The following is a 16,427-nucleotide window of genomic DNA, read 5'->3' as shown; positions in this document are numbered from 1 at the left end:
GCCGGAAACTAAATATTTTCCTCAATGTTTTTGATTTTCCGGGATCACACTAAGGCACAGCGGAAAAGAGCATACGCATGAGAAAAATCCTTCCTTTCTGTTTATGATTTACCCAGATCGCACAGAGTCGCGGGGCAAAGAGCATACGAAGAAATGAAAGGTATAGATCTAGTAATAAAAAAGGCTAAATAAACCGAAACGGAAATAAACAGAGAGAAAATAATTGTAAACTGCAAATAAACATTGTATACCTCGAGATCCTAAAAATGACATAGCTAGGGCTACCGGAAACCTTTTCGCATGAAACGAAAGGGGTTCCTCACTGGAACAGATGCTCCCAACACAATAGAGAAGTCCCCTCAACCCGAAAGTAGTTAGCAATAGTAGATCTAGGAAACGATAGTCGGATGCAGTTCTACCAGCTTCAGATTTGGATCACCAACGGACGCGGCCCTCAAATAGCTCTGATACCATTTAGGAATTTACAGGGTAAGTTCCTCAGACAGAGCACCAAAGGACACCGCTCACAAATAGATCACAGATTCAAAACCCTCAAAGAGGGAAACAGTCCACAGCCTGAGCCAACGCGGCCACTTCAGGAAATTTATTAATAAAAGAATGAAAAATTTACATAAGCTTCTCTCATGGACGGTTTAACCTACAAATGACCCTCCATGCTATTTAAAAAGAGATCATGGACCAATCGGGTGCTAAGCCACGGATCAAGTGTCGGTAATACAGAGGAGAGAATGAACCGTCAGATCACTACATATCGTGATCGTCGGATTGTAAGTCACAAAATGTACATAGTAAAGAAACACACTTTACCTAACTCTATACTAGACCAAGTTATACTTAACTATTTCCTATGTGTCAGAATATCCTAATAGGTATATAGGGGTTTATATAATAAAGTTAAAAATTATTATGAAATGAGCAGAGTGACTATATCCTTAGCATAATCTAAAATATGCACATTTTGTTTCACACATTTAGCACTTAGGATAAAGTACTTTTTGTCGGTTTTTGGAAAGAAAAGGGTTTTGACATTGAGTTGCTTTACTTTTCCTAGGCAAAATAGTTTTAATGTTAGGAAAATGGGTTTTATTAGGGTAATGAGGGGGAGATGAATTTCATGAAGGGGATTCTACCACTTGATGTCCTTAAGTCATTAAGCCGAGGGTCTGGTCCCACCAAATGTCAGAGAAATGCTCTGAGCCTCTTTTACTTGAAGGATTTAGAGTGCTAGAGCATATTTGTGGATAGGAAATTAGTAAGGGGAAAATGAATGATGGGGACTTAATCACATTAACTTGAAAACCTTTGTTTTTTCTTTCATAATTGATCATACATATTAGCACATATGTCTAAGCATGATGAATGTGTTTTCATCCAATCAACTTTATACTTCATCAACCTTTCTTTGACTTACCCATTACTTACCCTACCATTTTTTCTTCATTTACATCGGTGCATTTAGGCTAGCAAACACTTATCATATATTTTTCTTTTGAAAAATAATGTATCTAATTCTAACCTTATATCATCCAAGGGCTCAGATTAAGCTGATGAGCTCATTTTATTTTCTCTAACTATCTAATGATCAACCAAGATTAAACTGTTTGGTTAGATTTTATTCTCTAACTAAAAACATAAAATTCAAACCATGAAATAACCAAGATTAAACAGTTTGATTACCATGGGTTGTCGCATGAACAACAAGCTGCACACAATCATTATTATGCATAAAAGTAAATAGTAGTGGCATTTAGACTTGCACACTTTCATGGTCTATTTTTGTTTTTTGGGTTCATATATTTTCGTTTTTTGACCTTTCTTATTATTTTTGTACTTTTATTTTTCTATTTTTATTTTTTTTAGGACATATCCTCTTTACATTTTTTAATTTCTTAATATGGAAAACATTTGCAGAAAGCAAAGGTATGTACAATATTACAAGGCTTAACATTAGTAATTCAAAATTATGAATCCTATTATTATAGGACCCTAACAGTGGCTTCACATGGGTATGACATCTCCTTGTGAGATGTCAAGAACACCGTCGACTAGTAGCCTGATCCATTGGGCCAATCCCAAACATGTATATGCTTTGTTGTATAATCTTTTTCACTAAAACTCTTGAACTGAAAATACACCCTTTTCTAAAAATTCAAATCCGATACATGTTGTACTGAAATATGATCTGAGATAAACTTGCTGTTGAAAAACTATATTTAATCAAACTGAAATCCTACCTACTTACTCTAATCAGTTGTCCAATTGCTGGTTAGGTAAAATGAAACAGCCAATGCAACCATTCAAGCATCATATACATTGGTGGATTTTGCTACTTGTCGTTGTTTGTGATTAAAATTGAAGTTCTATAGTCCAATATGACCTTGTCAACCAATGAGAAGATAAGGAAATACTTGATCTCCTCCATTGACTCTAGAAACTATACAAAAGGATCTTCCAAAATATATGCACTAATGTTTAACTGATCTAGGCAATTGTACAATTGTTCTGGATGGCCCCCATGCCATGAAACTGAAATATCACTTTTAGCTTTATCACCTTGCATATTTTCAGATAAGATTTGTGATGATATTTCTTCAGATTGAAATGTTTGTCTTATGAAACCTTTATCATTTTGATCCTAAATATGATAGTTAGTTAATGAAGAACAATTCTGATTGCATTCACTATCCAACACATTAGTTATGGGATCATGAAAAACCTGGAAGGATTGCTGTAACTTATTACTCATAGGTTTGAATGGAACTTCATAGATTTCTACAAGTTTCTCATCCTTTCCATTAGAGATTTTATAACACATTTCATTTAAAAAATGAAATGATTCAAAACGAAGAGGCAAATAAGCTTCACTTGTTTCGAAATTTTCTTCACTTTCTTCCTCACTTTCATAGATGATATCGATAGGATGATCACTGTTTTCAAGCTGCTGAAACTGAATTCCTTTATTTCCCAAACTAGTTTCTGATTTCTCTGTAAAGTTAGTTTGGATTTGAAGAACATAATTATCATCATACTGATCATATTTAGGAAAATCATTAAAATAATTAATGTCATCAAACATACACATTAGATCAGAAAATTTCTTCTCCACATATTGCTCTATAAATCTACCTTCTCATCTATGGTAGTTGGAATTAGCAGGAATTTGTTCATGGCTATCCACCTCTTCTTTTTGTGAATTAAATGTATCATGCTGATCTTTTGTATCCTTTCCTCTATTTTTCTTACCAAAATGTCGATTTTTACCTCTGCAATGTTGTTCTTCTCCGCTCGTGCTTTCAACTATTCTCTTCTAATTTGCAGATTAACTTCCACATCTACTGCAATGTTTTGCATCTGTTCTAGTTTTGAGGGGTTTCTTTCTCTTAGCTAAAATTCTATCTCTAGATCAAATGATTTTGGATAATGCAAGAGAGTTGAATAAGGAGGAGGTCTTATATTTGATGGCATTGAATAATAGACTTGATTAAATCTGTCAGAAAATTGTTGTATTGTTTCATTTGGCTGTCTTTTGAACTGATTATATTCTTCTATGATCACAAAAAGATTAACCTTGATTATCCATCTATTAAGGAAATTTTTGACAAACTGTTGGAAATTTGAGATGCTTGCCATAGGTAGATTCTTGAACCAACTCTCTACTTTACTTTGCAAATAAAGAGGAAAAAGTCTGATTCTAAAATCATCTTCATCAATCTCAAATAAGTCCTAATAATTCTCAAAACCTTGAATATGTTTTTGGGTAGTGATTTTACCATCTTCTCCATCAAACCTAGGGACATAATTGTAATTATTGTTAGGGAAAACATGGAGTGTAGGAGGTAAGACGAGTGGCTTATACCTATCAGGAACATTAGAAGGTGTAGGAATATATACAGGGATTGTAAGATTAGACTTGATTGTTCGAGGCTTCTTAATTGGAAAACAATCCTCATAAGGTTCAAAAGGAAACTAATCAAATGGATTTGGAGAATATATATTTACAAATTTAAAAGGAAAATAATAAAAAATTTATCTAAGATCTTCTCTAAAATAAAGTATACATTGAAAAACTTTCTTGATGAGAAAGAACATAATGTCTTGGATAACAATGCAAGTTAAAAGCGTGATATTTTCATATTGTCCTTTTAGGTTCACTCCTCTAGTGGAGTATTGATTCTGAAATTGATTTGGAACCTCCAGGTGGATAATTTTAACCTTTGTGTGTTTTATCATTGTCCACCATCATAGATCAGATCTGAACCTATAAAATATTTCTTAAGAAAATGTTAGTCTTCCCCAGTATGGTCACCTCTATATTATAACTGAGTAATTTCTCAAGGTTAAAGAAAGAAATCACCGAGGTAACCACAAACCACTTTTGGAGCATAGACTCTAGCCAACCTAGGCTCAAAGAGAGCTCTCTCTATATGATTTAGCTTTGTTTGCTGGGATTTCAGACTAGCTATGAATGTTTAGGGGGGTTTTCGATTTGTATTTAAGATTGGATGGTGGGATCCTTAAAGCAGATGGATAGAGTGATGTATTCAGACCATTGGGCTATGGAGTCAACAGAAGGGCAACAAAACTAGATCAACTCACTAAAGGGAATGTTCAAAGGGCAAGCTAGTAGAGTAAAGTGTAGGTCATTGGGACAGGGGGGTGAAATGGTTTTAATCAGGGTGAGAGAGCAATTAAGAATTCTCAGACTGGGATATAAACAAGGAATATAGGGTAATCAAAAGCAAATGGCACTTAAGAATTCTTTGATCTGGATTAGCAAGAAACAAACTAAACTAAGGAGCAATTAAGAATTACTTAACTTAGATATCAGTTGAAAATATTTATATGCCTAACTGTTAAAACATAGTGTAATTAACCAAATTATGAGATATTGTTCTAGTTATAGCATTTAGATTCAGAAATACATTAAAGATTGTGGAAAAAATTTAAGAAAGATAACAACAAGAGGAGAAAATACTTGTCTGCACTTCGCTCAACACATGAATCTGTGAAATATTCAGTCTTTATTCATTAATCCAGCTTGCTAGCTTAGTCATTGCTCCAAGGGATTTACAGTCTTTTGATCAAGAAATCTATAGAAATGTCTAAGAATCCACCCTACATACTTTGAATTCTGAAGTATTTATTCAAAAGTTTATTACAAAATATCCCAAGCTAACTTGAGATTTAATCTAGGAAATAAAAATATCTACTTTTTAGAAGGTAGAGACAACTATTGAATTGCTTCATGTTGTCCCTAGTATTTTGGTGTTGTTGGCCTTTGTAGTTGGGTTTCTAGACTTTTATGCTCTTTGCTATTTGGATCTTTCACACTGGAGGCTTCTTTTACTTCAGGTTTTCATCTAACACTCTTTGTCACTGATACTCTTTCACTTTGATGACCTATCTTTATCCTTTATTGTGTTTTCCTCTTACCATACATTTTAACCTTTTACTGTATGTTTCAATAGTAAATTATTTAGTTTTTTATGTGTATCAGCATCGGGTAGTGGATATTGGTCATGTTTCTGTATGTTTCATTTGTTTGTCTTCTGACTGCATATTCGGTCTGGTTCCTCTATTTTGACAGCTAGTGATTTGTGTGAATGTTTTCTTCTTGACTCTGTGGGTAATTTTCTTCTTCTCTGTTCCTTGGGTAATGGTCGTATTCTTCTGAATATAGGCTTTTTAATAGGTTTCTTGTCGAGTCTTGGAATAAACAACTTCAACGACTAGTATCAGAACTGTTTATCTGAGCTTTGGTCTTCGACCAACTACCTGCAAGATTCAACAATTATTAAGAAAACATCAGTTGGCAGGAAAGGGAACTGATGGATCTTATGCACAAGGATGTCTCGGGAAGGAGTCGTGGCAGTGTTCTGAACGTAAATGGAGGTGGAATTGCGTTGTAGAGGCTCATGGCGGTGTTGAAGGGTTTAATGGTTTTAACTGTGAAATAGGGTGAAAGGCATGATGATCCAGGTGGATATTGGTGGCCACCTACCAATTCCACTTAGACCCCCACCATTGCTTCTTTCATTTTTTCAATTTCCTTAATTGTAGCATAGTTTACTATTGTTAGTATTTTTTCGGGTCCTAAACTTTTGGAGCCATTTTGAGGCCCTGAATGACGTTTTTTTGGAAATCTATTGCCAGTGACTTTTTGTCAAAAATCGTCTTTTTCTTCATAGTCCTCAGAGATATCTTTCCAACAGGTTATCATGCACATCAAACGGAGATAAATATGGCCAAGTCGCAACCCTGAGAAGTTGGCTATCCAACTCACCCCAATGGGACCCATAAACTCTTAGTGTTACATCTCCTTGTGTTAGGGTTTTGGTTGTTTAGGGTTTGCTCTTATTGTCCAATAATAAAAAGGCCCTTGAGCCTCATTATAAGGAGTTCAAAGGCATGTAGCTACCACATCTCTTCTCAGAGATAAGCTACCATTGCCCTAGCTAGTTTATTTCCATTTCTTTCTGTAAGCATATTTCATTATTTTACGTTAATGAAATGAAGTATTATTTCTGCTACATATCTGTCTTTATGGTTATCTCTGTAATTTGTTGCATTTCTGTATAAATCCGGATCACATGAAAATGAGGGTTTTGATGGTTTTAAGTTTTAACAGGCAACTTTTTGAATTTGGTGCTAAAATTCATATTTATGAATAATAAGCGGTTTATCGGGTTGGCGGGGAGGAGGTATTAGAGGTCATCGCACTGCTTATGAGGCGAAGGTGGTCTTTAGGAGGGGTCACCTAATCTACTCCAGAGTGCAACACATAGCAGTCGGGGGGCTGGAGAAAACCTCTTTATCGGGTGGGTAACAGTCAACCATTGAGCGCAGCCGATATGGCTGTGCACTGTTGGATGAAGGGGAAAATGATCGGACGACAATCGGGCAAGGGAGGTGCACAAGTGATAAGAGCATGGGTTTCGGGGTGACCAAGGCTTTAATCCCTAGTGATTTGTGATTAATTTAAGACTTAATCACATGCTTAGTTGACCGAGGAGGGTTTAATGGCGGGTTTTATTTATTTTGTTGGGATAAGCGGTGAACTGTATTGTTTTTATGAAAACTAAGGGTTGTGATATTTATTTAAGGGATTTATTTAACATACCGGGGTAGGTATATAGGAGTTTATATAATAAAGTTAAAAATTAATATGAAACAAGCAGAGTGACTATATCCTTAGCATAATATAAAATATGTGCATTTTATTTCATACATTTGGCACTTAGGATAAAGTAATTTTTGTGGGTTTTTGGAAAGAAAAGGGTTTTAACATGGAGTTGCTTTACTTTTCCTAGGCAAAAGAGTTTTAACCTTAGGAAAATGGGTTGTATTAGGGTAATGAGGGGGACATGAATTTCATGAAGGGGATTATATCTCTTGATGTCCTTAAGTCAGTAAGCTCAGTGTCTGGTCCCACCAAAAGTTAGAGAAATTCTTTGAGCCTCTTCGACTTGAAGGATTTAAAGTGGTAGAGCATACTTGTGGATAGGAAATTAGCAAGTAAGGGGAAAGTTAATGACGGGGAGTTAATCACATTAACTTTCAAACCTCAATTTTGTCTTTCATAATTGATCATACATATTAGCACATCTGTTTAAGCATGATGAATGCATTTTGATCCAATCAACTTTATACTTCAACAACCTTTCTTCTACTTACCCATTACTTACCCTACCATTTTTCGTTAATTTATTTGGGTTTATTTAGGCAAGCAAACCCTTATCATCTATTTTTCTTTCGAAAAGTAATCTATCTAATTCTAACCTTATATCATCCAAGGGCTCAAATTAAGCTGATGAGCTCCTTTTATTTTCTCTACCTATCTAATGATCTGCCAAGATTAAGCTGTTTGGTTAGATTTTATTCTCTAACTAAAACCATAAAATTCAAAGCGTGAAATAACCAATAGTAAACAGTTTGATTACCATGGGTTGTGGAATGAATAACAAGCTGCACACAATCATTATTATGCATAAAAGTAATAGTAGTGACATTTAGACTTGCACACTTTCATGTTCTATTTTTGTTTTCAAGGTACATATATTTTCATTTTTTGACCTTCTCTTATTCTTTTTATCATTTAATTTTATTTTTTTTTAGGACATACCCTCTTTAACTTCAAAGAAGAGAAAAAGAAGAAAATTGGATGTAATAGAAGAAGTGTCTGAGCAAATGTAATAGGAAAGAAGAATTCAGATTTTTGGCAAATTTCATGAGGACATGCAACGATTTTGTAGTGGGAGTATGTTTAACCTCAGAATTACCCTCTCCTTGAGAGCTTTTCTTACTTATTTCCCTTGATTTTCCATAAGATTACAGATCACAATCAATGATAAATGATAGGTTTTATCTTAAGGAAGGCATTAAACGATTGAGATGTTATATTTTTATGTTTTTGCTATTTGAATAAATTTTTACAAATTAGCTACAGAACGCAACCTATTCTGTAGCTACTGTGTATTCCGTAGCTACTTCCATGGTTTGGTAGGTTCCAAGTGTCAAATGAAGAATCCAGCCACATGGGCATCTCCAGAATCGTCTCCACATGGATTCTATTCTATTCACTCAACCATGATCGAAAAGAAAGAAAGCTCAAGATCGTATTCAAAGGTGGGGTCAAACATATGATACCTAGAAGAAATAGGACTCTTCGTCTTCTCTTTCGTGGTTAATTAATAAATCTAACAGTTCTGTTGCAAGCATTAACTTGGATCAAACACCTATGTCAACAGTTCTGTTGCAAACATATCGCTCGATTTTAAGTCACATGTAGCTGATTAGACGTTTACACAATTCTGTTGTAATACGTATGAGCCACCTGTAGCTAGTTTTCCTCAAAGACAGTTATGATTATTTCCTTTTAAATACTAGTTATACAGAACTGAGGGGGGTTCGAAAAAATTTATGTATTAAGTTCAGACTTTCAGCTCTGTATTTTGGACTTGGTTCTTTTCTATAATATAAATCGTGGGTTGACCAATGATCATTTAAGAGAGCATTTTTAATTAGTTAGTAGCTCAACCCAGTAAGTTGCAGAGGTCCCCTGCACTGAAGGAGGTTTTCTTTCCATTCATTTTCTGTTTAGTTTTAAATTCATTATTTTCTTTTAGCAGTATTTCTAACTTAGGTTGATTTATTTTAGTTTTGATCAATAGCATAATGTTAAAACTCAATTGTGCATTCTTGTTCTTCCAAAACATTTCATGAAAGGAAACAATTTTGTTTCTAAATAGAGTAAGGTTGAAGTAATGAGAATGCACTGTTGTCTAGCTTACTCATTGTTTTGTTATTTATTTTCTAGGACAAATTTGTTAATCCACTGCATTAATGAATGTTTTTGATCACCATTTCAAGTTGATACTCATCCTAAACTAAATTGTTAAACATTCACTTCACATAATGGTTGAAATCAATAAGTTACCTTCTGCATGTTTCATTTAGTTCTCTAGATCATAAAGTACAGAAAGTTGCTTGTATCCCATCTAGAGAAGGTAATCTTTCAAAATTGAAGGTTAGAGTAACTAGAAGTACTTCACTTGATTTCATTCTCTGTATTTATTTCAGCATGCATTATAACTTCACCCTTAATTTTGAGAAATAGATTCATGACATAAGATTAATGACGAGATAGGATAGATGCTCTTTTTTTCATTTATTTAAATTATATTTTGACTAGCTTCAGCTCTTGGTTCACGTTTAGGAAGTTTAGACTTAAGTTTATCATAGTTCAGATTGTACATTATTAGGAATCAAAGAACAGAAACCCCCAAAACAATATAAAAATACAAAATAACCAAGTAAGAAGGGTTAACTAAGCACATATAGTGCACTACACTTCATCAGCTTACAAACCTCGGTTGATAATTTATGCAAGAAATTTAGAACACTAAATTGACTAAATAGTGATATCAAGCTTTAGATGTTCCATGATAATTTTGGGCATTAGATTATTTGATTCTCCAGAGTCAAGCATACAATTGGACAACATGGAATCATGGGCTTTCAAGGTTACATAGAAAGGAGGGACAGTCTCATCAATCACATCTGCTCTAGGACCAAAGACTATTGATGGTTTCTCATCCTGAAGGCTAACTACATCTCCTTCAGCATCTACACTTGTGTTTTGAATCCATTTTGTGACTTGATTCTTATATCCAGGGTTCTTGGAAAGTTTAGAAACTGGAATAGGGATTTTTACTCTCTCAAGCTCCCTTTCAACATTGAAGGTGGTCAAAAGTGTTTTATCCATGAGAGGAGTTTCAGTTGACTGATCCAAGTTTTGAATTGGAATAGTTTGGGTTTTAATAGATTTTACTTGAGGTTCAATGGTAACAGGATCTTTTGGAGGTCTTCCAGGCCCTGCCCTAGGCCTTAAATCATATCTCCTATTTAGCTCAGCAATTAGAAATTCTTAGAAGGCTTGGTATTTGAATATTTGTGAATTTTCAGCATCTTCTTGAGATAATAAAGATTGTGTAAGGGGGACAATGGCATTCCGTATAAAAGAGTGATCTAAGTTATTAATTTCTTCAATTATGGTCATGGTATTGCTATCAAACTGTTGATCATCAATTAATAACGGTGTAAGAACTTGATGATCATTACCAAGTCTTTGAAGAATTTGCAATTGAGGGGTTCTTTTGTATTAACCTTGGTTTTGAGCTGGGGGCCTAGCAATAGTTTGTTGGACTATTCTAGGTTGTGTTTCAATATTTGAAATCCCGTTAGAAAGGTTCCTCAACAAAGAATTAATTTCATCAATATTCTGATCTTCAAGTTTATATTTAGAGGATGATGAATCATCTATCTTAGCTTTTAGTTTTCTTTCTTCCTTTTCGGCCTTAGCCTTAAGTTTACCAGAACCTGACCTGTTGGCTTCTACCTCTATAGCATTTGTCTGCATGTCTTATAAGGTATTAGAAACTCTTTCCCTTAGCATGACTACAAAGTCATCATCAAATTATTTTGAAAATCTAACCTTTTTAGCTTCTACTAGAGGTTTAAAATCAACATGCATTTTATGATAGACTTTGTTAAACATTTTAATGAATTCAACTACTGGTTCACCAGGGTTTCCTTTTAGTTCCTCAAATTCAGTGGGAAAGTAAAAAAGATCTTTATTTACCCCCCATTGGATTTTGAAAATAGTTAGAATCTCATTCCAAGTTCTGATAGAGTCATCTCTGAGCTACCTAAACCATATCCTAACACTCCCTTCCAGAGATTGGACAAATAATCTCATGTAAAAATTTTCCTTTTCAATGTTCATATTGTCAACAAAATCTAAGAACGCTGATACATGATCTTCAGCTAAGGGATTTGTTTCTCCATCAAATCTTGGAAAGTGTTTTAGGTATCCATCAGGAAAATTTCCTAAATTTGCAGGAAGGACTAGAGCAGCATACCTTGCATGCACAATGGGTCGAAAAGCCATTAGAGCTGGAGGCGTTTGAGGTGAATGAGTGGATGTTGATGAGGAAGAGGAAGATGATGAGGGTGAAGGTGAATCAATAGGAGTATTAGAATGTGGAGGAGAGAAAGAGGGAGGAGACATTTTTAAGGATCTGAAAGGGGTCTTAGTAACCAACTTATGAACTCCTGGTGGTAACTCTCCTTTACTATCAAATAAAGGATTTCAATAGATAGAAAATGTCTCTTCAAGATTAGTTGAGGTTGATGGAATTGAGTAAGGAGTTGGAGTGATGAAGTTTTGAGGCCTGAATTCAGGTAAATTCAAACCTAATTCTTCCTCAGATGAAGGTGATTTGGAAGGGATGGAGGGGGCTTGATATGATTCAAGTGACTTTATTAAAAAGGTTGATTAAATATGTACCCCTTTAGAATGAAGTTCAAAAACCCTAGGAGGTAGTTTAGTCCAATCAGGATGGGATGGTATTGATGAGAAAGGATCTACAGATGAGGGATCTTCAGGGTGTAAAGCTAAAGATGAAGAAGAGGTTCTATGTCTTCTCCTAGAAGTGGCTCCCCTAATGAGTCTTTCTGGGTCTGGTAAGGGGTTAACAATCTCAGGATCAGAATGTGATCTAGTGTGCTTAAAAGGAGCCAACTTTGACTAGTGGAATCTCCAGGTGAAAGATTTTTACCTATACCTTATCCTTTATTCACCTTAAAGGAAAGGGAAAATTGTTGCCCCAGGGAAAATATGGCTTTCAATCCTCCTTTCCCTAGCAACCACGCCAATCTGATGTTGTCCTTTGATATAACCTAAGGTCAATTGGTTATGCCAAAGAATCTATAATGTTTTTTTGATTTTGATTTAGTTGGAGGACCAATGTATGAAATAGATTATAACAATAATACTCAAACTTTTGAATAATACTAGCAAGTAAACAAAGGGTTGCTATTTAATTTCGACAGTGATTTAAGTTTTGTTGATGTTAAGTAGAAGATGTAAGAAAATATGATTACTTTAGTTTTAGACAAGAGATTAAATAATCATAAGCTAGAAAACCCTCAATTAATGTTTGAGGATTAAACAAAATATGCTTAAGATTATAAAGATACTAAAAATTTAATGATTTAGAGGGAGATAATTAAACAAATAGTTTAGTGACCCATTCTCTTTTAATGATTATAACTTCAGAAAGGAATTAAGAATAATTGAAACTCAGTTACACTTACAAAATTACCTTTATAAAACTTAAACATATGTAGAATACATAATGAAAAATTCACTAGAAAAACCTACAAGAGAAACAAAACTATGTGGAACGAAATTCAGAATCCTCTGCTTTATCATTAACGATCCAGAAAAGTTGTGTACATGGAATCCTTACAAAATTCTTATGCAAGGGTGAAAATCTTAATAACTCGTAGAAGAGAGTTATTTATACTAGTTTAGATAGTGAACAAAATAACCCAAACTAATTACAAAAATAGCCTAAAAGAAAATAGGAAAAGAAAACTGTTGAATCATGTGTCCCTATTAGGGAGGGAATTATTGATGATTTTTCCTTCGAAAACTGATGTGTTGTAATCTTGTTGGGGTGAAAAGTTGTTCAATTGTTTCACATAATTGATCCCACCTCTCTTCACTTGTTATGTCTAGATTTACTATTCTTCTAAATATATCATCAACTTCGGTATATCTTTCAAAATTGGGTTTAGTGAGGAAAAGATGTTCGACTTCATACTTGATTGTGAGGTTAGGGCTCAAAGCTTCCAGAAACTCTTTGCTAGTAATCTATCTTTTTATCCCTACAAATTGAATGCTATCTGCTGCAATAGTATAAAACTTTTGAAAGTAATCCTCCAATTTGACTAACTGATCATTTGATGACATTAACCCTGATAAACATTTCTTATTCAACATACTGAATTTAGAATGAAACCTTCGGACTGCAATGTTCAAAGCTTCACATTTTGTTTTCAAATGAGTCAATAGATTCTTCTTCATTAGGTGTTATAGACATTTTTGGGAACTGCAACCCCAATCACATATGTCCATAAACCAAGGGATTCTAAGTCCCTAAAAGTGTTGTTTCATACCCTAAAGGAATAAGGTCAGCTGATTACATCATCTCCCAGACGTTCTCCATGAAAAACTACTCAGAACTGGTCAAAACTAGACCATATTGATTTCTTAGTGCTAAGGGTGCGATGCATCACACCTACTACACATGGGAGGTGCAATGCATACTGAAAAGTCCTTCTATAGGGTGCAATGAGTGAGAATAGACAAGTGGCAGAGACAGTTTGCTAAGTGGATGATCAAGGAATCTTCTAGAAACTTCTGATATGAAACTTGCCTCTCAGAATCGCCCAAGGATTAGTAAGAGATCAATGAGATATCCAACTGGAACCAAGAACTATCAAAGAGAAGACACTAATCAAAATCCCAGAAGCTGACTCACCTCCCTGCAGTCATGTATATATGGATCCCTCAGCCCAAAGATCCAGAGGCTGGAATTTTGAATCTTGTAAGGAAGTGTTGTTGGTTTCTTGGTGGAATATCATAGTGTTGGGTGATCTAAGCTTTTCATGAGGTGAAGAAGGGCTTTCATGCTGGGAGGATGATGCTAGGTCAGATCAATGGGTTGTAGTCCTCTCTTCTAATCTTTATATCAATAAAGCTATTCAAGTTTTCCTTCACATTCTTGTATGTCTGATAGTATATGCATTTGTGTGGTCAATATATATTTGGTCCTATATTGCTTATGATTGTAGATCTCTGCACTTTGAAGGTATTATGCTGCTTTGACTTTACAGGTACTCTTCAAAGTGGAGTGGTCAAGGGAGAAGCGGCAAAGACCTATCGGTGAGGAGAAGGAACAAGCAAAGAACCAAGTGAAAGATCGAAGTTGGTATTCTTTGATCCTCTCCTATCTACTTCTCATAAAGGAAAATGAAAGTAACTTTAATCTGTTTGTTTCTAAGATAGCTACCCATCTTAGTGGGACTAGTAGCTTTGCATAGACACTAGATTTCCCGATAACAAAATGGCGACTCCACTGGCGAGCGAATATATTGTTTGCTTGTCTATATTTGTTTGTTTTCAAAACTTATAGGCAGAGCCTAAAGTCAAGCCAGCTAGCCTTCGAACTGCATTTGCTATGCAAGTGAAAAGTAGATCAATGTTGCTTTAGTCTATCTCCAGGTTTTGTTTATAAACTGAACAATCGATTTGCAAACATCCTAATTTCCCTAGTGGTGGCTCTAGTAACCTCATTAGATCAGCCCCTGTGATTTATATTTACTGACTATCATTAGCTTGGCCTAAATCCCTGAACTAAGCTAAAAACTGTGACCAAGAACCAAGTTGAAGTGTCATCCCTGGACCATCACACTTTCTCCTCTTGGGAATCTGGATGCATCGCAACTCCCGTGTGTAGTAGGTGCACTGCATCGCACTTTCCCTGTGATGCAGGTGCGCTGATCAGATAAGACCTCTTCTGCTTCCATATTTTGGTTTATTTGTTCACTCTTTTCAGCTTTATTCAGGAGTTCTGTTGTCTGTGATCAGTATACCACTATGGAAACTCCCTTCCTTTGCATGATTCCACCTCCATAATACAAAGAATTGTGAATGTTTTTATGTATTGTGCGCCATTTACAGTTCTCTTTTACAAAAAGTAGCGTAATCAAACTGTCGTCTTTTGATTTGTAAGTGTCGCAAGTGTCGTTTTCAGTCAAAGAAAATAATTATATTGTTCTTGATGGTCAATCATACAATTACTCTTGTATTTGATTTGAATTAGTAGTTTTTCAATTGTCGAAAGCAGCTTTCAATTCAAAGTCGCAAAGTGTCGTCATTATCTTCCTTTCGTTTTTGAAGAGAAATTTGTTAGTACTGTCGCTTTGAAAAGATAATTCAGATTTGTACTCAGCATTCTTTATGTCATTCACACATTAAGAAAGTAGAAAACAAATACATGCATGTGCATTTGCTTTTAGACTACTTTTTGGTTTGATTTAGGACAGTGCATCTAGTGTGTGCTCTCTGCTCTATGCTGAAAGAATATCATCTCTCTTTCTTTAGTAGCTACGATTTTCATTGCAAAAAGAAGATTAAATGATTGTTTATCATCTTAGATTGCATTTTAGGAATTATATATCTACATCATGCGGTGAACCTGAAAGGAAAATTTCTTAAGTAGGATAAACTGTAAAATAAATTCAATGAACATAAAAATGCTTTGGAACCTAACGCACAACATTTAGAAGTCTAGGCTAGAGACATATTCCGGCGTCGTAAAGCCTGGTAACTATTGCTTTCATTGTTGGTTTAGTGATTCCTCCTCTTTGAGATGACAAGTGCCAGTATGGACTTGTACTCCCACGTACCATTGAGTATATATTGGGAGACCACAATAGGCTATATCCTTTATCCATAGGAAGCTGTGTCTGCTACACTATCGATCACAATGCACTCAACACAGCATTCGGGAAGATTGACTGCCGTACCATAAAAAGTATTCTTCAATTTTGCAATTGGTTTGGTAATCCCTCTGTCTAGATTTCCAGAGTAGACTCTTTCATTCCTTTTCAAACTCCTTAAAGGAAAAGGTCAATCTGGGCACTTATCACTTTAGGGTCATTAAAAATAGAAGGCAACTAGAGTCATCTTTTTTTTTTTCTCAACTCTTAAAAATTGAAAAAGCAAGTTGTGTCAAAGCTTCTAAATTTTATTTTAATTGGAATAACGTCACTATTCCCTAATTGGTCCTAGGTTGAGGAAATGGAGTCCAGCAACCAAGGATTTCCCCTTGGAGGAAATCCTGGTCCTTTCTCCTCTTGGGGAGATGTTGGTGCACCTCATTGGCCACATTGTCACTTCCAAGATTGACGATTGGCTTGCCAATATGGTTCTTCTCGACCTCCATCGTTCAGAATACCACAATTCCTGAACAATCAAGTAAGCAACTAGACGA

This window comes from Pinus tabuliformis, chromosome 4_2 (assembly GCF_031772625.1).
Source record: "Pinus tabuliformis cultivar Carrire ecotype Pingquan chromosome 4_2, CPIR1, whole genome shotgun sequence".
NCBI classification, from domain to species: Eukaryota; Viridiplantae; Streptophyta; class Pinopsida; order Pinales; family Pinaceae; genus Pinus; species Pinus tabuliformis.
This window is presented reverse-complemented; position numbering follows the sequence as displayed.